This window comes from Macrobrachium rosenbergii, chromosome 3 (assembly GCF_040412425.1).
Source record: "Macrobrachium rosenbergii isolate ZJJX-2024 chromosome 3, ASM4041242v1, whole genome shotgun sequence".
NCBI lineage: Eukaryota > Metazoa > Arthropoda > Malacostraca > Decapoda > Palaemonidae > Macrobrachium > Macrobrachium rosenbergii.
Window position 1 is genome coordinate 29,508,775 of NC_089743.1, and position 24,513 is coordinate 29,533,287.

A 24,513-nucleotide genomic window follows, 5' to 3' on the forward strand; every position below is an offset into this window, starting at 1 on the left:
ATATATGTGTGTGTATATGTGTGTGTGTGGCATGTATTTGCTAGGTGTATTTAACCAAAGCGGGTGCTATCACTGAATGGTAAAGAACTTGACTCATGTTTGCTACACCTGAGGACTGCTCCCAACCAATTGCCCACCAGTTCACCCAGCTGTAATTGAGTACCAGAGTCTGCTGGGCTTTAGAGAAAGGGCATGCGGATAGCAACCTTACTTCTGAAAACTCGCTGAGAAAACGGAAGAATATACCTTTTTGGTGACCCCCTCCCCCTCCAAGGGAAGACGTAAACGGTGAAGAAAAGTGATATGAATATGAGAGAGAGAGAGAGAGAGAGAGAGAGAGAGAGAGAGAGAGAGAGAGAGAGAGAGAGAGTATAAAAGCCTGAACTACCTCCCTCCCTCAACGTCAGACTCAACAGACTTACGGTATTTTGGAACCGTCTAAATAATCCTGAGGGAATGTCAACGAATTCAAAGGATGCCCCGCCTGTGTAACTCATTTCATCTATAAAACACGGGGTCCCTCCCTAAGGTTTGCACCCATTTCTTGTGTACATAAATGCATAACACACGCTCGGTCTCCCCTTCCGCTGATTGCGGGCCGTGTACACAAGGCAGGTTCTGGCCATCTTAAAACTCCCCTACGTCTTTTCTTCCCTTTTTAAACACCTCTCTCACTCTCTCTGTCGTATCTAAACCCTGTCCCCTTCTCTTTTCAGTATCCAAGGATATACAATTTTTTTTTTTTAATTCTAAACAGGGATTCGCTTACGCTTCGTCACTTCAAGAGGGGAACGTTCAAGGTATTTAATGTCTGACTGCACTGACAGAAACATGAAAGGATTTGTGCACACGTTAAATTTTCAGCAAATATTACAATTTCTATACAACAGCAATGTCAAATATGTACGGTAACAAGCCAGTCTTTAATGCAACCTCCCTAATAGGTATCTGGTAGGAAGTCTAGCGTTGCTATCTTTCCAGTAAGGTAAATATTGGAAAGTTACCTGTCAAACTTCACTGAACAGGGAACACGGTTTTAAGGTCCCCTGAGGTCTAAATAATGTTAAAATCCTAATAAAGTTTATCAGTAATCGATAATTTTTTAAAATCTTATGATAAAAATGAATCAATACGAATACGAAAACAACGTTATTCCATTTGCCATTCAAGTGCAATGACCCAGCAGGGGAAAAAGTTAGAACAAAAACGGTAAGCCAGCAATAAATATATAAATAAATAAATAAACTGTACAGCGCAATCTTTCATTAGTACCGGTGTATAAAATAAACAGAATCACTAATATTTATGCAACGGGAGCTCAAATATCTGCATTAACTTTTTTTTTTTATGTAGAGACCGGTGCGATAGGCAATCTAATACTCGAAGCAAACAAGAAATGAAAAATGAAGGACAAAACGGATGGCTTAACCCTGAATGAGTAACATACCAACATTTTAAAGTATAAAAGCTGGTAAGTCCTGAAAAACAAGAGCAGCAATAGAGTTCCTTAACCTGGCAATACAAGGAAAGGACGGTGCAATAAATGATTACTTATTCCAAAGCGAAAAATTGGGAAGCAAATAGCTAGACGACTATAAACTCAGCTGAAGAATAGCCTGAACACTGCGTACCGAGACTGAGACACCACCATGAAAAGGAAGGAAGATTTACAGGAGGAACGAATGGCCTTAACCCAGTTCCATTGCGATTTACAGAAGGACAATATTCCTAACCATGGCTCCATCAAAACCCGGGAAGAAGAAACTCCTGACATCTTCACAAACCCAATGATTATTTAGAAACAGAACTAGCAATATGAAAAATGAGGTACCTGTCCAACAAGTTCGAAGTAATCTGAACACCACCATGTTAAAGAGAAATGAAGCTGAATTACATTGCTACCATTCAAGCCAACGAACTGGATGAGAGGAAGAGAAATTAAGAAACAAAGAAACGGACAGAAACTGCCTTGGACGCACTGAACTTGATGAAGATAAAGGAACCCCCATTCAGGATATACTCTTGAATTTAGAGTTCACAGACAAAGAAATCAATTCATGAATGAGTGCCAACAACGGGCTGAGAGATGGAGGAAATACAAACAGCAGGCTGAATGACGTGCACATGCACGTATAAAAGACAAAGTGGACTATCCAACATTATATTAAAAGTCAGTCATTCAAATGAAACCAATCTAAGAACAGCGTCAATTCGTATCTCAAATAATGAGAGGCCCTCCATAAAACAGCTGTTTTTTTTTATAAAGGCTTACGGACTTTGTGGTAAATTAACTCGAAGATTAAGACGTACGGAAGTTACCCTAACGCAAAAGCATTTCATCATAATAAAACCTGATGTTTAATCACTGCGTTACATCTACCTTACATAATTAATTAATAAATTTTAAAAAAAAATCAAATCACGGAAACAAATCCCAAATAACCAATAGCAAATGCACAAACTTTGGAGAAAACAACAGATAACCAAAATAAAACAAAAACATACTTTGATGCCGACTATAACATAGGTTACGACCATCATTCTTCCTTAAGCAGTGTACTACAGTATAAGCTTATGCCTAAAATTAATTCCACTTAAGCTCAAAGTAATCTTGCCTCGGTTAAAGGGAGTCCGTAAATTTTTGAACCAATTTCCAACAGAATAAGGAAACCTGTCCATTACGACCTTAAAGCGGCATTAGATGGAAGTAATTACTGTAGATCAAAGATTTCCAAGAACCTTCCCATAAAATATTGCTGAACAATTATGGTATAATTTTTTCCACATAATATTCACAAGGCAATAAAAATGTAGCATACCACGCATTAACTCTACCAAAGAAAAGCAAAATTGCCCTGTAATCACGTAATTTAAGGAGCTGACTTTATGTTATTTCCCTACCTTAGGAACGCATAAATCAATGGCCAAACAAGTAACCGAAATTATATTTTATGTTGCAAGCAAGCTTGCATCAAATATTTCAAAAAGCTATAGGCTACGATACAAATGGGAATATATCAGTATAACTGTAACCGCCTTCTACTGCTACAAATATGATGTTCAAATATGAATGACTTGGCAGTACGAATTTACATGCTACGAGAAATATAATAATTCGTATTTCACACAAACATAAATATCAACTCTCAGTGAAATGGTGTGTGTGTGTGTGTGTGTGTGTGTGTGTGTGTGAGAGAGAGAGAGAGAGAGAGAGAGAGAGAGAGAGAGAGAGAGAGATGAAACTATATTGGAAAATCGGTCCAGGAGTTATTGAGAAGAGAAATATCCATACGAAAGGCAACCAATGGCAATCGTTTAAGTAGAGAAGAAGAATAAACCTGAGCCCAGGAAAGCCATTCCCTCCACATGCCTCCATCCTCAAGACAGAGATAAACATTCCAATTATTCATCTCGTTTTTTTTATTTGTCTCTCAGGTAGCTATTGATTTACGAGCCAACATCAGAAGCCAACTACGCAAGGGCTGTTTTCCCACAGTCAGAGTCACATCATTACAGATGACGAAAAATCAAGTAAGAGTCATCATTTACAGATGACGAAATAAATATTCTTATAATCTAAATAAGAGTCAATATGGGGTCACAATTAGTCTTCCAGTTTACATATATATATATATATATATATATATATATATATATATATATATATATATATATATATATATATATATATATATATATATATATATATATATATATATATATATATATACATATACATGAGTGTCACGAGGGAGACCTCTTCTAAGTCATCTCACCCTCTAAGAGTGCCATGATGCACCGTATAGACTTGATCTACATTTATTCAATTGAAACAAGGACAGCCACGCTAATAACACTGCTGACTAGCAAAGACAGGTTGTGGGAAAACATCCCCCCTTCCTGGACAATCTCTCAATCCTCGCCCCTTAAAATAATCTTTTAATCCTCTTCTTGGACCTAGTGATTGTTCGAGTCTTTCTTCCAGGTATTGCATTTGAGACCAAGGAGAAAGTTTCGGTGACTCCATTCCCACATGGTCCTCACATGGCTCTCACATGGTCCGAAGGTATAGAAAACGGACTGTCAATCGAGCGATGACACCGCCATCTGGAATGAGGAAAGGCGTAATCCTTACAAGGGCATAAAAGGGCCAGGAAAACCCGCACTCTCTCAGAACTAGGGTACAGAGAGAAAATGCCTGGCTGCAGAATCCAGACACTTGTCCCTTGTCATCCGCTCCATCAGAGCCTTGATTCTTCCCAGGTGGCTGCTTTGAGCCTTAGTCTTTTTAAACGTGCAAGCCCAATAATTTTTGCCCTTCATGCTGGCGCTGAAGACTAGGTCTCCCTGTCTCCAACGAAAAAGTAAAGTACCAGAAGCCAGGTATTGAATCAGTCACAAATCTATTATACTTCAACAGAATTTATTTTCTTTTCTGAAGTGCGGTTCTTCACAAGACCTGATTTGTTTAGTGCAGTGAGTAAATATCCAAAGTTTCACACGTGTGTACCAGTGACTAGAATAGAGTTGCTTTGGCACCTTCTGTACAACACCTTTGATTCCTTTAATTACGCTGCCCATTTTGTGTAAGTAAGCTGTGGAATCAACTGTTCACCTTGCGCTTGTGCCGTCGTTATAGCCACTGCCCCTCACCCAACGGTGTTCTACAAAGTGGATTTTTCCCCCATTTCTGTTATCTGCTATTGTGTAACTTGTTGTAAATTTAGTTGTTCAACAGGAATCTGTGTTACCTGTCTGGTTTTGAAATTCCCCACTCTTCTGATTTAATCTGTTAAATGTAAATATAAGTGATTCTAAGTGAACCTCAGTGTTTATCTGCAACTTTCCCTGTTGAAGTAAAGCTTTCAGCTTAGATTTCTTTCATGTATTTTTACCTGAGTTAACACCTGTAGTCAGAATTGAAACCCCTATGGTAAGTTCCACAGCCTTCCCAGATATACATACATACATACACACATACACACACACACACACACACACACACACACACATATATATATATATATATATATATATATATATATATATATATATATATATATATATATATATATATATATATATAATCTAGCAACAATGACCACTAAAACTGCTCTAGCACTTTTTGGATGAGCCCATCACTACCAGACTAAACCTGAGTGAGAAATGAACATAATTTTTAATTCTTGGGACAGGATTCGGAATTGGAATATAAGATTTACGCCAAAGGCCAAGCACTGGGACCTAAGAGGTCATTCAGAGCTCAAAGATAATTGAGAGTAAAGGAGGTTTTACAGGTGTAACAGGAGGAAAACCTCGCTGTTGCACTATGAAACAATTGTTAGGGGAGGGTGGAAAGTATGATGAAAGAAAGAGAATATTAACGGAGGTACAGTAAAAGGAATGAAAGGGGTTGCAAGGTAGGGGCGGTAGGGACGATACAAAGAATCTCAAGCAATGCCTACAGTACACCTCACGCACTACCCCTCTACGGGAGGGACAGGGCTCGAACCAGTGCATGTAAGGCTCCCACGGAAACGCACTAAAAAGCTAAGAGGTCATTGTGGGTATAAAAAATACATATATCTCATACAGGGGACCACTAGATTTGATATGTAACTTTCAGCCTAAAAAGTAATACCGCTAAAGCACTACGATACGAAGGTCGGAATGAGCTCATGTAAAATGTATCTGAACTCGAAAACCTATCTGTATACCGGTATATATAATTAGGTTTTGTGAATATGTAAAGGAGAGAGAGAGAGAGAGAGAGAGAGAGAGAGAGAGAGAGAGAGAGAGAGAGAGAGAGAGAGAGAGGTTAGCTTAAGCCTTACTTGACAGGAGGAAACATTTATTCTCAACCTTAATCAAAGAAGGTACTAGATCTCAGAGGACTTGCGGCTAAGAACATCATCAAACCTTTGTGAGTTGTGCATATAAAGAACCAGAATGAGCAAGAATGGGAGCTCCAGCCCCTTGCTCAGGTAAATCCATTTTCCTTCGTCTTGACAACAGACACTCCCGCAGAAGTGCGCTTCGCTTCAACTTCAAACTCGAGTTGACTGTAACACTGCCGCGAAGGGAAACTACTTGCATTAATCCTAAACTGTGTGTGTGTGCGTTTTAAAACGAACAAATGTCCTGATATGATGATAACAATAATAAATTCTTATTCACTGAAAACGGATTTGGAAAAATGGAAACACATACCCTGAAGTTAACCATTTTACGAATAAAACTTTTTCTCAATGAATAACAAAAAAGGTTACTATGAACGTCACTTATAATTTTCGAAGTATGTGTTGACAGAGATGAGAGTGTCATGTATTTATTACTACCCTTCTAATAATGACAATCGTCAACGAACAAAATGTCGTACATGCATGGCGTGACTTACGCACATTTGTACGGCACATTAGAAATGAATGACCCACCGGATTTTTATGGCCTCCAATACAAGTTGACTACAGTTCCCCAACAAAATGCCACCAAGTACGAATACAATTCTGCCACGCTAAAAAATAAAATTTGCCTTCTTCGGATAAACTAAGCAAGAGTTCAGGAAACAGTACAGATACTAAGTGTATTTATGGAATGAAGCTAAATTTTTTTACAATTTCAAGACCAATGGGCCAGTTTTCGCACTGTTATGATTATGTGATCTTCCAACTCATTAGAACATCTAAAACCTGGACTCCAGAGATTTTAAATTTTCGAGCGACAGGCCCAAAGACTTTGGATTACTTTTCAAAATACGTGGAATACTGCCAAGAAATTAAGAAGACACTAACAGGTAAAATAATGAACAACTCGGCACTGAAGAGACAACAACGGCAGAAGTAACAACCACCGTAACAATTAGGAATATCTGACATTTTATACAACAAGTAATATCAAAGACAAAATAACTACTAACATTAAACGTAAAAATCCTGTTCAAAATCCATATTATACATAAATATCAAAGGAAAACGTTAAGGAGATATCTATCCTTTTCAAAATGTAATAATACTGAACCAAGATCTATGTTCATTGTGTGGTATACTAACAAAAATTTTGATTACTAATAAAACTGATAGCAGCTCTGCAGATTGGCAAGACTCAAGCAAATTTTTCTCACTTTTTTCTCTTATGTATAATATAGAGCCGTATTTAGGTGGCACTTTGGGACTTTAGTCCTGCCATCAGGATTCACTGTTTCAAATTATAAATACTATACCTTCAAAAGTGTCCAACTTTTGCAAAGTCAAAGCTTGGAGAAAAGAAGGAAAGCGCAAAGGGAGAATAAGAGTAATAACGGTGTACCTCACACAATGTGTTGTGTGCAAATAACACCAAACTGAAATGTTCCACGCAAACAATATGATACTGAATGATCAAAATTGAATAGTTAACAACACTTCTCACACGCATGTGCTTTCACTATTTAATTTAGTTTATATAAATATATATATAATATATATATATATATATATGTATTTGTGTATGTCTGTATTTAATAGATAATAATGTATACATATATATATATATATATATATATATATATATATATATATATATATATATATATATATATATATATGTAATGTGTGTGTGGATATGTCTGCTTCTGCCAGAGATTTTTCTCTTTTAGACAGAGTTATTCGTGGTGGTAGGTTTCTGTTTCCTACTAGTAGTAGTTATGACTTGGACCATCGACGGGTGAGTCTCTTGTTTGTCACTTTTCATGAGTTGTATTTCAACAGAGATCTTTCACATTCACAATTGATCCCCGATCCCCTTTATCTGCCGAGAGCAACCAGTTTCACTGAATAGCAGCACCAATATGCAGTAGATGTGCCTCGCTGTCGAACTTCTCAACTCCAGAGGTCCTTTATTCCTCACAACGTTGGACTGTGGAACAGCCTCCCAGAGGATGTCGTGCAGTTGGAACTTCAGAAGTTCAAGCGAGGGTGCCATGCATTACTACCCTAATACTATTCTCCTTGCATTTTAATACATTTTTATCTAATTGTTAATTTATTAATTTTTTTTTATTTTAATTAATGGATCTCTTCCTCTTGTATTTCCCTTTACCTCCTCTTACTTCTTCCTAATGAACGCCATATTCTTTGGAAGCTTGAACTTCCAGTCAATGGCCCCTCTGGGCTTGTTCCGCATGAATAGGTTTCATCTTCTGAATAATAATAATAATAATAATAATAATAATAATAATAATAATAATAATAATAATAATAATAATAATAATAAAATGTATATATGTGTATATATAAAATGTATATATATATATATATGAGTTTGAGCATAGAGAATGTGTGAATGCAAGCGCATGTACATTAACCTACGGAATAGTCACCCCTTATTTCATTTTACTATGACCCATAATGAAAAACCAGCATAATTTGAAAGGAATATCACAGAACCATGTTGGCACTTGTCACAACTGAATAGTTGCCACTTCCACTTTAATTCCGTATGTTGCCGTTTTTCCCAAAATGAATGGCCACTGATTTAGGGTGATTTACAAAATGGGGCATTTTTAACAGATGTTTTTCGAGTTTAGTTTGTTTTTAATGCCAATAAAGAGCCTTCAAATTGTATCTCATTTATTCATATTTCTGCAGCAAAATTTATTTAATGTCTAAATTCTTGGAAAATAAAAGTCACAGACCTACAAATTCAGGTGTAGATCTCTTACAGTGGGATCAGTTGCAAGCGATAAGATCAGATTCTAAAATTAAATGGGCAATGATAAAATGTCTAACCACATGGCATATGGAGTATAATCATAATACCAGAATAAGAACGACTTCAAAATACTGTATCAATAATATGACCAGAGTCACGTGACAATTCTTACCTTTATTTTGGATCATCCACTTGAAACCCGCGCTTCACGCAGCTGCCACCTGGGATATGCTTTGGGGAAGTAGAAAGGTGGAGTTGGGTGTTCAAATTGCACTTTTTAAGAGGGGGCTGCAGTACGTGCTACGATTTGTCAGTGAGGTGAAGAGAGTAGGAAAAGCAAACACACCTACACAAAAAGTTACATGATCACACTTATTACTTTTTCTTCCTTTCAATTCGCACTCCACACAAAACCCCTTCAAGCTATCATCAACTTCGACAAGGCTCTCTTCGCTTTTCCCTTCCTTTGCTATTCCTCTTAATATTTTCTTTCCAAAAATTAAAAAAATAAAACAAAGCACAAAAAACTTGAGATGGCTAAAGGAAGAGATGCAGAGAAATGAAACGGGGTGGTGGTAATTAAAGGACGGTCAGTCCGATGTAATTTTTTTAACTGCTTCTGTATACACTCACCCTTCGAGCCCCCCTCACTAAACATCCAGGAGTGCTGATATATGTGTAACCGCACCTTTACCGAATGACACTTTAAATGACACCTTTCGTGAATCGCTCTCCCCACTGCATTTTCACTCACTCACTCTTACTCCCTACTCCGGGAATTTCCCCACCTGAAACGAAGAGAAAAAAGAAAATTAGTCTGTGAAGTTCCATGCTACGGGACTAATACAGTACAGTATAATCAAAATGATAAACCACAGTGATTCGTGTAACCAAGATATGCAAGTCACTTTGCCTATTGTCATTCAAGGAATATAATTTCTAAAATACACGAATGCTGGTAACTCAACCCTTTATTCATGAATGTCACTAATACCCAAGCAGGACCTACAGTGCCGAGTCTTTTCATAGAAGAAAACACCCGAAAAACAATCGATAACAAGAGGCCTCATATAAATACCTATACTAACTCCGCTGGACTTTTCTCCGGCTATTAAAAATAAGCTCACGCGCCGTTAAAAGTTTTCGGAAAAGAACTGATGTTATATAAGGGGTTTTCAAGCGTTATGCAACATTCATGAACGAGACTCACGAACTCTCCTAATTGTCACGCTATCTTACCAAACAGAGAATTTTCTATTGCAATTCTTGACAAACAAGAGGATACCAGAGACTACCAGGTGAGCGAAAGAACGAGCAGTTGCACGTAAAAAGCCATAATTAAGTGATTGATTAATGTATTCTAGAGTCGCCAAAGCACTGACTGTATTCACAGAGTTCCTGCTGAATACGAAGAATATCGAAATTGGCGATACTTTCTGGAGGTTATTACTTATTATTTTTTTTCTGGACTATTCTATGCACCAAATTACCTGTTCTAACAGCACCAAGATGGAAAATATTAAATAGGACATGATTATAAGAAAAAAATCAGCACTGTGACCTTATGTCTCCTTTATGATTAACAACACCTGGGTAAATATTGCTGCTTTTAAGCATCAAAACTAATTGTTTTAAATACCAGATGTAATTTTATATGCTATTAGTAAAAAACTATCCTTGTAGTTCTTACTGTCTTCATTAAGCCTATATACCTCTGCCACTTCTAGATACTATGCAGTAAACAAATTACTCAAGAAAACTAAAGTCAAAAGAAGTCTTCCTAATGAAATAAGTCTATGTTAGTAAAAAAAGAAGCGGATTAACTTAAGACCGATTATTAGAACCCCGTAATTACATGCCAGTCGATGGGACCATCGTCCTAAAAGCACGATGAAAACACAATAATATCTTAAGCACTAAAGTAATTATAAGAAATACCTTTAAATATTTTGTAAATTTGTCACTGCAGAGGCCTGGCAGAGATAATACCCTTTGTTATCCGAGTAAATGAAACACTGATAAAGCAATATTAATGTGGATGTTTTATTGCATACACTGAAAGACATGCTGACAAAATTTAATGTTTACAGATCTTCAACATTCAAAAAATTCACGACAGTTTCCATGCACGCATTTATCACTTCTTCGCCCTGCCCACTCTTCCCATGAGCACGTTTTCACGACTACTTCCGCCAGAATGAAGTCTTGAATTTATTCTTCCATCTTCGTCAAAGACCTTCATTCGAGCTCTTAAGATAAAAAAAAAAAAGCCTCGTGCTGCAAATAGCATTTCATAATTAGACCAAACAGAGCAGAAACGTACTCAGCAGGACAGGCAAAGAAGCTTTCAATAATGGAAAAGCTGTCGATTTAGACTGTCCTTCAATTTAAACTTCCAAGCATTGTACTTCTTGACTTATAAATAACAGGTAATTTCCAGCAAAGAACCAAGCATTCTGTGACTGTCTCAAGGCCAACTTTGCTTGTGCTGTTAGAAGACATACTTTATAACAATAAAAAGTAGACGAAAGAAAAACGAACAAAAAGAATTCATAAAAAGGTCTGACTTACATGAGTAATTTAACAAAGCAGGACTGCTCACCAGCAAAAATATAATGCACAAAATGGAACAAATCATTAGTACGTAAAGTACTGTATGCAACCACACAAGCAAAACAAGTGGTGGGTTTATACACAAACTGACATCATTAAAATTAAGTGAAAGCTTATTAATCATATGAAAATGAAAAAATACCAAAAAAATACCAACAAGAAAATTAGAATGCAGGAAAGGGATGGAACTCAACCCCGATGTCCTTTGATAACCACAAAGACCCGTAATGTCCATCAGGAAATTAGGTAATCGACACGTAATTGAAGTTTTACGTGTGATATAACCATAAACAAGACGAAAAAGGACGTAATGGTTTGCATAGTTACAGCTAAAATAACATTAATTTTACTTATTTAAGACCCCTTAAATCCACCACAAGCAACGAAGCCACACTCGAGGGAAAAAAAAAGAACCCAAGCTATTTCTGGGTACGAAGCAGGCCCAATGTCATTATATAATTTGCATGTTTACCTAAAATACCTTACACTACAACACGCCATAAAACTATCATAAACTGTAAATTTAATATGAACATTTGCATAAACAAAGGTGGTCATTTCCAGTACTGGACACATGAAACAATGTTCATAATCGCATCCAATAGCAATTCTTTATGATCTTTGCCTGACAACAATTAATGGGTGTGATTAAAGAAGAATAATTTTGAAGTAATTTTCTCCTACAATTCCAACACTTCTGTCATGGCAGCACATCGTATAACAAGAGGAAAGAAGAGCAAGTTTAATACTTCTCAATACTCGCGTTTTTATTAGCATATAAAAAGGCGTTACCTGGCCCTTCACCCCAGTCATCGTGCTATCTCTCTCTCTCTCTCTCTTTAAGTAGCTACACAAAGAATAAACAAACGTGCGTTATAAAATACCGAAGTTAAAAAAGAATCACTCCAAAGTGGCTACGTTTCCAATTAAGCTTGGTTCCTGAATTATAAATATATCTATAACTGATCCAGGCCAACGAACCCCGCCCTTTGGATAGACTAATGATTATTTTTCCACATCTTGGTATATTTGCTATTTGCACAAATTAACATCGGTTTCTTGGAATTTATTTAGAATGGCTAAAAAATAATAGAGCTGCCTGAAGCACACTATTACATTTCACTATCACACACTCACAGACACAGACACACATATGCATATATATATACATATATATGTGTGTGTGTGTACATACACACACACATATATGTGTATATGTGTGATATATGTGTGTGTGTATATGTATATATATATGCATATGTGTGTCTGTGTCTGTGATACACATGTATAAGAAACTGATGTTAATTTGTGCAAATAGCAAATATACAAGATAATCATTAATCTATCCATATATGTATATATATATATATATATATATATATATATATATATATATATATATATATATATATATGTATATATATATATATATATATATATATATATATATATATATATATATATATATGTATTTATATACATATACTGTATATGTTACCCAACGAGGGGTAAATCCCACTGCTTACCTTTTCTAACATTCTAACAAACAAGAAGTCCCATCTATTGGTAGCTTGATACTGATCCGATCAAAGTGGCTACTGGCACCGTACATCTGTAGATACACACACGCATTCTCTCTCCCTCAGGTCTACAGCAAGACAAGCATTACCCAAAATAATTTATTTGACAATAATCTAACATAACTGGATTGCAAGAAACAAGATATGAAATAAAATGGAATACTAATGTTCTCCAAATGATCAAACATATTAAGGTCCACCATATTCAACTGATTATTCTCTCTAAATAATTTCCCCATAATAGGTCAAAATAAGTCAAAGTCCAGTACATTCCCAACGAGTACACCTTACCTCTTCCTCAGTGAAACACCTGAAGAAGTCAAATAAAACTCTTGTTAAACAAATGTATAAAAATAAAGATATGGGAATTCCTCCCATGTTACTTATAAAGTACACATAATGTAGAAAATGCCAAATTCAAGTGAGATATATGTTAAATGAAAAGAAACAATCTACAGTTTGGAAAATCTAAAATGTTTCCTACCTCCAAACAGCAATGTTCACAATCTTAATTGACAGTTCTCAAACCACAGGGCCTTCACCGAAGGCTTCTATTAATATTTGGTGTTAATCTTCAAATAACAACCTGTTTGATAACTAATACTACACAGCCAGGGTTCCTCCCACAAAAACACACATATGAATGAATTATCCGGAACCTGGACATTTCCAGTGAACAAACACACAGCCTTGTCGCCAGGCCTGGATGTTCTCACATCTCAAGAATGTCTGACACATTCGACATGCATACAGTTTTCTTAATCAGGATGTGTGCCAGACACCAGCTAAGCATCCACTCAAGGTTCTTCACAATGCCTTGAGCCACACTCATTAATAAAAAATCTACTGTGTATTGTAATTCATAAAATATCTGTGACCTGTGAGCTTTTCACTCACGTACACACACACACACACACACACACACACACACATATATATATATATATATATATATATATATATATATATATATATATATATATATATATATATATATATATATATATATATGTGTATGTATATATGCATATGTGTGTCTGTGTGAGTGTGTGGTGGTGAAATGTAATAATGTGCTACAGGCACTCTATTATTTTTTAGCTATTCTAAATAAATTCCAAGAAACCGATGTTAATTTATGCAAATAGCAGATATACCAAGATGTGGAAAAATAAACATTAGTCTATCCAAAGGGCGGGGTTTCTTGGCCTGATCAGTTATATATATATATATATATATATATATATATATATATATATATATATATATATATATATATATATATATATATATATATATATTATAATACTGATATTTATAATGATATTATAATATTAACCATTCTGTAAAAGTAATTTTTGTCCTGTGTTTTGATGTACTGTCTATGATTTTGATATGTTTTTTTCTTACAGCTACTTCATATGTTGTGAGGTGTATGAGGTGACTTTATAATGTAAGTAAATGTTGTGAAATGCTTATAAATGCTAGATATTCTTTTGTGTTCATAACATACCATGTTTCATGGGAGTTAAAGTTTCAGATTTTGTAGAGAGATATTTTGTTAACCAGTTCAGATAAGTACATCCTGTCTGCTGTTTGCTCACCTGAGCACGTATCCATCCAGGGAAAGCGAGAAGAGATAAGAGATCTGACGAGGGTTGACAGGGTTTTTGGCTGCAGATCACTCACAAATTGGCCTTTGTTTGGACAAGTGTCCAGCCAGGAAGTGATCTGCCAATCATTTAGATAAAGGGCCAAATATATTTCCTTTCCAAGCCAAAGAATACTGTGCTTATTCTGTATTCCATGTATTCTGTTTGTAGAAGAAGGATTTCTGTATTCTGGGTATTCTGAATTTAGAAGAAGGGATTCAGGTTATTCTAAGATTTGAAGTGACTAACTGGCAAACCAGGTTTGAGGAAAAGAGCAGAATTGGTGAACGAAAACAGTTAGTCTGATAAGAGGCCTGGTATTAGTAAGATCTCCCTCTCTCTCTCTCTCTCTCAATTATTATTCATATAGAAGGGTGTAAAACTGTGGTTACTCTCCAAGATATATAAGTTTTGTAAAACTCTCCTACGAGATATAATTTTTTTTGAGAATGGTTTAAAATATTTGTGTTCTACAGCCATTGTGAAAAAATGTGTTTTACAGATTACAAAATGGAGTAAGGTAATGTGCTTATTTACTTGTACTGTATCATGTTTAAAACTGAAGTGCTGTCTTGGTGAAAGATAGTTATGATTTTAGTAAGAGGTGAGTTTAATCTTTTTAAAAGTGAAGGTAATCTTTTGAAAGATTGATATAATCTTTAAACATATTCTGTCTTAGTGAAATTGCTGTTGGCATATTTATTTCTGCATATTAGTTTCTTATATGTCCATATTTTCATATTATTATCATATGCTCATGTGTTTTTTATTTCACAGTGTTTCCCAAAGTTTGTGTTGGTGATTAAGTAGTGTTTTGTTGGTGTTGGCTTCATTGAGATTTCAGTGAATACTTATGTTGATCTCAATTATTAAGATTTCAGTAAACATTTGTGTTGATTTCAATTATTAAGATTTACATTATAATCTGGAGTGAGTGTTAATCGTTTGAATTTTTGCTTAATTAAATTGATTTCTTGATAAATTAAAGTTTTGTGAGTTAATCTTGGTTAAGAAATACTTAAATCTTACACTGTTGTCAAGTAATAGTAAATCTTTTTGAGATGTGAACTCTACTTATAACTTTTGAACTTAGAAATAAATTTGTCTGTTTAAAGTTTTAAAAGCACAGTGTTTCATTTTGACCACCAGTGATTAGAGATATTTGTGTGTGTATTCAAGGTAAGTGATATATCTGACTAGTTCTCCTTTATCAAAGTGAAGTAGAACCAGGGGAAACAATTACAGTATTTGATGGAGTGATGCCCTTCTTCCCTTAGTCTGTTTATAGCTTACCAGTTGTTACCTCACCCATAACTTGATAAATTTAGATTAATTTTCCAAGTGTTAAGCAAGTTTTAAGGGATCACTGTACCTTTAGAGCATTCAGTCTTAATATTATTGTTATGAGATTTCAAGTATCTGGCTGGAGTGAGGTAAATTTTTTTGGTCTTATTATTTGTGTAATAACCAGGTGCTTGATCACAGTGACATATATATATATATATATATATATATATATATATATATATATATATATATATATATATATATATAATGTATAATATTTATATATAACTGATCCTTGCCAATGAACCCCACTTGGATAGACTAATGATTATATATATATATATATATATATATATATATATATATATATATATATATATATATATATATATATATATATATATATATATATATATATATATATACACACACTATATATATGATTCTACAGAAAAAGCACTCTCTGTTGCAATCATACTTTAACAGCTGAATCGTGGATAAACCATCCATAAAAACTTTTCTTTCATTCAGCCTCTCAATCTCACGATCAACACTGTACCACAACACCTCACTTGTGTTACCATGAACTTACAGTGTTTTGATATTTTCAGCCTCTTAATTGTCATCCTCACATCCTCAGCGGTTTGTTCCACATGAATTCCCTACCTTATACTTTTACTGAATCATTCAGTTCTGAGTCCCTTTAAAGTTCCTCATTGGGAGGTTGGGTATCGTTCTCAACTAGCAATCTGTTGGTTCCGCGTTCGATTCTCCGACCGGCCAATGAAGAATTAGAGGAATTTATTTCTGGTGACAGAAATTCATTTCTCGTTATAATATGGTACGGATTCCACAATAAGCTGTAGGTCCCGTTGCTAGGTAACCAGTTGGTTCTTACCCACGTAAAATAAATCTAATCCTTCGGGCCAGCCCTAGGGGAGTTGTTAATCAGCTCAGTGGTCTGGTTAAACTAAGATATACTTAACTTTGAGTCCCTTTAATAACCAGCATCAACAGGGTAGCATTCACTTCTGACATTTCTCCAGTTACATCTCTTATACTGAAATCATTTGTTGATAACTTTTCTCTCTCTCTGCAATAACTTCTAAGTAAAACTCTTATTCTATGTAAAAATAATTCTCATTAGCTCTATTTTTATTGACTGTCTTCTTTCTCACTTTTACATTTTCATTGACTACCTATACCTGCCCGTGAAATGTTTGTCATGCAACTGCACCTTTAGTAATCTCTTTTCGCTTAGCTTTTCAATTCCTCATCCCACAACTTACTGTCTTTTCCATCTTCTTACCCTACTATACCAAAAAGGCCCCCGACTCTCGTAGGGCTGTAGGGCTATAACTCCATCATGGATGGAATACTACAAGCTCATCATCTACTCTTTACAACTGTCTTCATATGATCTTCCTATTTCCTTCTCAACGAACTGGGTTTTCTTTATTCCGTTTACAGACACATTTCACCCATCCCCGCCAAGTTAAAAGTTATTCATTTCAACAAAATAATGATCAAACATACCTTCAGCCATTCCTATCGTCGCCATTATATCGATCACCCTTATTTAATTCCATTCCTGGACCGTCTACACTCATTCTTACAACATTTTCTCTCCCCTGGTTTCGCCTTATCTGCTACGTTTCTAGGGGGGGGGGTTAATTGTTTAAAAGCAAGCACAGACATTTTATTAATGCATTTACTTTCGACAGTTTGGAGAATTTAGGTCCAACTAAAGAATGAGGTTTATTTAGGCTCAAAAACTATATAATATGATGTATGTGTGTGTTCATATATATATATATATATATATATATATATATATATATATATATATATATATATATATATACAGCTGTATATGTACTTTTATAAATATATGTTTGCAATCTTATATATATAATTATTATATACGGTATATGTGTGCAGCATTCGTGCAGATGTGTGTGCATATAAACACAAACAAACATTACATATACATACATACATACATACATACATATATATATATATATATATATATATATATATATATATATATATATTTATATATGTAATGAAATGCACCACGAGGGACTGGCTGAACTTAAAATTCATTCCAGCTTTACCATTATTTTCCAGGTATTCCAAAATAAATACTTTAAGTACAGAAGCTCCATGCGCTACAATTAACCCCACAAGATATATCCTTACATAGGGGTTGTCTCATTAACAGTTATGATGTTCTGCATAACAAACACTACAAGACGAGATAAGAGAAGCCATTATCATTACCATAATAGAGTTATCTTTGGCATAGAGATCAGAGGCCATGAGGTCTAATTGCCGCCAGAGAGAGAGAGAGAGAGAGAGAGAGAGAGAGAGAGAGAGAGAGAGAGAGAGAGAGAGAGAGAGAGAGAGATTGATTTATGGTTAATATAACTGGCGTCACAACTTAAAGAGAGAGAGAGAGAGAGAGAGAGAGAGAGAGATGCATAAAATCTAAGCAAGTAACAAAATAAAATGTACTTATTTTATGTGTATTAGAGAGAGCGAGTATGCCCCTTTTGTCCTGATTCCCTCACTGGATGTACCTGCTGCCAAAGACAGTACTCAGAAGCACACCTGAGATAAGAGCGGCCGCGCCTTTGTTTGGTTAACGTAATTAAAAATCCCCCAAAGATGTTACATAACACTGCGACCTCTGAATTCCTGAGAACAAAGGCAATCTCCAAAAGGTATCCCTTGTTTGCCTTTGTGCAGCTACAGCGCCCGTTTCCAAGGGGAAAAAAATATACACAACGGGTGTTTACGTTAAGTAAACACCCACACCACGTTAGCTTCCGTAAACACAGCAGACATGAGACTGTAAGTGGAGGAAGATCTGCAAAATACAACCTTTATCAACGCCAGGACCGATCTAATTGCAAATGAAAGCTTCGCAAATGAGGGACTTTGTGAAATCATGCGAAATTTACAGTAGACGAATTACGTTACACACGTGTAATTTCAGGAAATAAAACAGGGTCTACTTTATATAAGGAGAGGGAATAGGAGCAACATTTTGGATATCATGTTAACCTAAATAGTTTAAAAGGGAAACCTTCTATACTGCAAGTTAAGGAGACATGTTCTGCGGCAAAGAATATGAAATATTAGCATACTACTTTCCCAGAGATCGTGTGATCATGACTTTAGAGAAGAGCAACAGTTCCGACATTCAACTTACAACGCCTCATTTACCAACTGCAGCTTGAGCGCCAATCAAACACTACAAATGAGCTAATACGAAGGCAAAATAGCTGACCGCAAGAGGGCCATCAAGCAACGATGAATGTAACCTCGGGAATAATTCAAGACGCGTCACGCGAGACCAACAACTGAGCCCTTGTAATCTGAATTGCTTTAATTATTGTTCCCCAAGCAACACGGCTAACTCAAACAAGCAAATCTTAGCAGTGGGAACAGAAGGTCTCTGTAACCTCTCGAAGACTCCCTGGCTTAAATATCCTAACAAGAGAGACTTGACCAGCAACGTTTACGAGGCACTGAATCATGGGTGGGTGGTAGCATGAGCGTTAATTTAAAAAGGCCTTTCAAGGAATACTGAACCACTGAAAGTTCCTCTTTAATTCCCTTTCATTTCACTTGATCCTTCAGAACAGAAAAAGTCATATACAATAAAAAAAATCTTTAGCAACAACAAATCCCAACAAAAATCAACTCAATATTCCGTAATTACGGTATTTCAAATACAGTCAAATTGATGTTTTAGTCCACTGTCCAATGATTTTAAAATCGGGATTTTTTTTTATAAGGGCAATTGAATGGGTAACCTTGCAACCTTATGCAGCTTTTAAAGGAATGAAAAAACAGAAATGAAGAGGGAAAAAAGAAGACTAATTTCGAAGCAGATGGACATGCTCATGCGACATTTCTTTTTGCTACGCTAAAATAAGATGAATAAGATGAAACACTACATATATATATATATATATATATATATATATATATATATATATATATATATATATATATATATATATATATATATATATATATATATATATATATATATATATATATATATATATATATATATATATATATATATATATATATATATATATATATATATATATATATATATATATATATATATATATATATATATATATATATATATATATATATATATATATATATATATATATATATATATATATATATATGCTGTATGTGAAAATACGTTACTAAGTATGCAGTAGGTGCAACTTCCAAAATGAAAAAATATTGTAAACAAAAAATAAATAAATAAATAAGACGGCATGAGCAAGAAGCAACCACATTAGGCCTATGGGCGTCCTTACCGTATCTACACAAAAAGTTATTGCATCGAACTGCTATTAAGGATAACCATAAGCTATAACTGACAAAAAAAGGGGGGCAGGGGGCGCCCGCATGATAGACCTAGAGAGGACCATTAAGAGGACCTCCAAAAAGTAAATGATCTCTGACCGCAAAAATATACACAGCATCTTAAATATAAAAATGTTGCAATGCTAAATTCAACTGACCATACACCATTAAAGCACTTGTTCTGCCTGGTTTTGTGGAACAAACTACACCTGTTCATATCTAATGAGAATCTCAGAAGAACAGACACATTAAAAACTACTAAAACACAAAATAAAAGATTACAACCAGACCAGTATAATTCGCAATAATTCGCTATCAAAAAATGCTAAAGCCAAGTTATGAAACAAGCCTTTATACATAATAATTAGTATGTGCGAGCATTATATGGGCATATAAAAACATGTATCCACTAGCCACCGATGACTTTTCCGGCAGAGCAACTAATTTTTTATTGATCTTATTTAACTCTTCAAAATTTGCCAAAAAATATCCACCAAAATACTACAGACAACAGTGGAGGCACAATGACACACACTCGCGATCACTACAATTTCGAGGAAAGGACAACTAACACAAAAGAAAAATACCAAAGTAAAATGCTGTAACCTTACAGCATTTTACTTTCAGTTGAAATGAGGCAAATACTGGGTCCCTAACTCTAGACTTACTATAACTTTCAACGGATTGCTTAATATGGTCAACAACAACGAGGGTTTTGGACTTTTAGCTAAGGTCGTAACATGCATATTTGTAATTTGAACTATGCTTAATTTGAATTTCCAGATTTTCATCTGGAATTAAATCCATTCCGAGTCCACTCTTCACTCTTTTAACAGTATTTTGAACATTGAAAACAACATAAGTCTTTATTCCTTGACAACCTTTTCAAAGAAATGGCTTCTGGTCAAAATAAACAATTTTGTCTGAAGTGAGGATTATGAAGTACTGAGAGAGAAAGATTTATTCCAGGCACTAAGCAAATTTTATTTTTTTTTAATGATAAGCCAGAATCTTTACAGCAAGCGAGGACTCACACATCCAGAAGGAAGATCAAGAGGAAGAAAATAAGGTATATACATTAGATATCAAAAATGGGATTCGTAGTTTTTAAACTCTAAAATCAGCTTCAGCTGAGTGTTCAACGAGATGATCATAAACTTTAAATAGCAGGATCTATCTTAACGAGATACAACACCCAGACTCCTGAAACAGAATTACAAAACTCTTAAGAAAAAATACGACGCAAACTTTGAAATTACGATTATTGAGGCCGTTATCATCTCCATGTTATCGGTGCCCGCACTTCGTCCCTGAATTAATATACAAAGCAGGAGCCCTGGGACCCAATAGATATTATACCAGGTCGAGCCAGAGACAAGATTTAAAGGACAAAAGTCTACGACTCCATTAAAACTTTCCGATGGTTTACTCAATGATCCAAACCGGCTATAAGAAGCAGAAAAAAATCTTAACTGCTCAGCTTTTTCCTCCAGATTTCTCAGCAATGCTACAGAGAGAGAGAGAGAGAGAGAGAGAGAGAGAGTTACAACTTCTCACACGACCTGTTCAATATATTGTCATTAAAAATTTATCTATTTATTTATTTACCATACATAAAAGTTATCGTAAAATTATTAACTATTCTGTGAGCTACATAAATTATAATATATATATATATATATATATTATATATATATATATATATATATATATATATATATATAATTTATGTAGTTCATAGAATAGTATAATATATATATATATATATATATATATATATATATATAAATTATATGTATTTGTAGCTATGTACTTTAATAAATAACTAAACTTTCAAGCGATCGTAAATTCTCTCTATCTGACCAAGATCTATTCCACAGAAAATTCAAGTCACTTCATGGGGTAAAGGTCATCAGAAGGCTAACAATATAAAATACTTGCAAGATAATGGCTACCGGGTATAAAACAATGAAAAATAATACATATGCTTTAGTGACCAGTCAAGCTGATCTGAGAAGTTACGGTGCAATGAATTTCAAAAGTTACGATATTCGGTAATAATAAAAAATTGAACTACAACTGCTGTGAATGTGACCACTTTCCATTAGCACATAAAAGAGAACTACAACCTTCTCAGCACATTACATCAGTAGATGACAGTTACAATTTATTTCACACCGAATTTCTACTTCGAATTCACTGTCCGAAATAGAGTTGCTAATGGTACGGAATGCCCTTTAACCAGCACCACTCACTCCTGGACCTGTTGATTCACAACGTTAGGTTATGTAAGCTTGCTTGGTTAGGCGCTGGCCATTCAGATTCGTCAGGTGAAGCTGTCTCGCCATTAAATCCCAAGAGCTAGAAATGCTACCAACTTGCGTGGCAATGAAAGATAATGGATCTAAACAAAGACATTTAATAAAATCAGAGAGAGAGAGAGAGAGAGAGAGAGAGAGAGAGAGAGAGAGAGAGAGCTTTGATCTAGCAGCTAGCAGTGCCAAGAGGTAGATATTTTTGAAGATGCCAGGAAAGTGAACCAAAATAATGTAATGGAAAAATTGCAGACATCAGTTTGCTTAACAAAACTAAATATCCCCTTAAGTTTCCGCATCGTTGATCTGTCGAGGGTCGCTCCGATGACTTTGTTCGAGTATTTGGTATTGCTAAGCGGTCGCCAAAAGGTTGCGGCTTCTGTTGCTTGAGATTACTGCTGTAAGGGAAGCTCTCGTTTCGTTAGCTGTTCCTCGATGGATTTTGAAGCTTAATGAATCTTAGAGCTAAGTTACCTGTTGGATGCCTTGTTTTCTCTAAATGCCTGATGTTATCCATCCGGATCTCAGTTTCCAATAATGTATTCCGATATTATCAAGGTCTACATAAGGGGTTTTAAACAATACTTCAAAGGAATAATAATTTTTTTACCAACAATTAAGTGATGAGTCTGGGAGTTAATGGAAATTCAAATGTATTGGTAAAACCGATAGCGACGTAGTGCGTAGGGTGTAGATGATCAGGGATGCACACTCAAGTGATTTGTTAAAAGCCATTAACTTCTTATGATGACTGCAACACTTGTGATACAATATTCACTTATCAGATGTGATAGTTACCATGGATCAATGTCTTAGCAGCAAGGACAGACATAAATTTTATGATGTACCTGGTGGTTAGTCAACTCTGCTGAGTCACAGCCACAGAGAAGAATGGCACTGGACTAGCAATCTCCTCCCATAGACATACCCTGACACACACACACACACACACATATATATATATATATATATGTGTGTGTGTGTGTGTGTGTGTGTATGTGTAAGATTGAGTCATTTTAATACTCACAATAACGTCTTGACCTGATGATTTCACCCCACTTTTTGTGCACTCTACAAGCAATTTCTGCAGAGGGAGATTAATGAAAAAGACGTTTCCTTCCCTGGATGGATATGCATATCTAAAAAAAAGTTGAGGTGTCACTGTGGCTATTAGAATATGCACTAAGTATATTTAATATTTAATTTATATATATATATATATATATATATATATATACATATACTATATATATATATGTGTGTGATTACAGATGTGCCACGGGGAAAACGAAACTAGGGTATAAATCCTGACCGGTTTCGCCTTTATTTCTAAGGCATCTTCAAGAGAACTGATAGATAATGGTAGAAATTCACAAAATAAAAACTTTCATCAACATTTATACAAAATGAATTAATTTTCCCCGTAGTACACCGGCGTACATATATCACGTGTTATTGACGTGTTAAAAATACAGGTGCACAGAGTGTGAGTGTGTGTATTTTTAAAAAGACGCAGTGACCTTTCAATCTCCCGATTCCCTAAGACTCGGTAAATATTACGCTTACCACTGCAAACCTTAAATTTCTGGACAGGCATTGTGACAGGTTCTGAACTTTTTTGCGGGGAGAGATGACCTCCCCCTATTTTGGTGTAATTAGTTATTCGCAATAAGTCACCGGCTGTAAAATTTGTTGGTTTCCTTGAATGGTTTACTTCCCGAGGCTATGGTGTTCCACTCATTTCAAAGTCTTAAAAAATCTCAAGAATTGGAAAATGAAATACTAAGGTCGAAAGTAATTTTAAAAGGTGCAAGAATGTTTTCACTGTCACTTAGGCCGATCCTGTACTGTTATTTAATGGGCACTGGCTTACGTGAAAGTGAAAATAGTCTTGCACCTTTTAAAATTCCATCTAAACTTATATTTCATTTTTTAATTCTTGAGGTCTTTTAAAACTTTTAAATGAGTGGA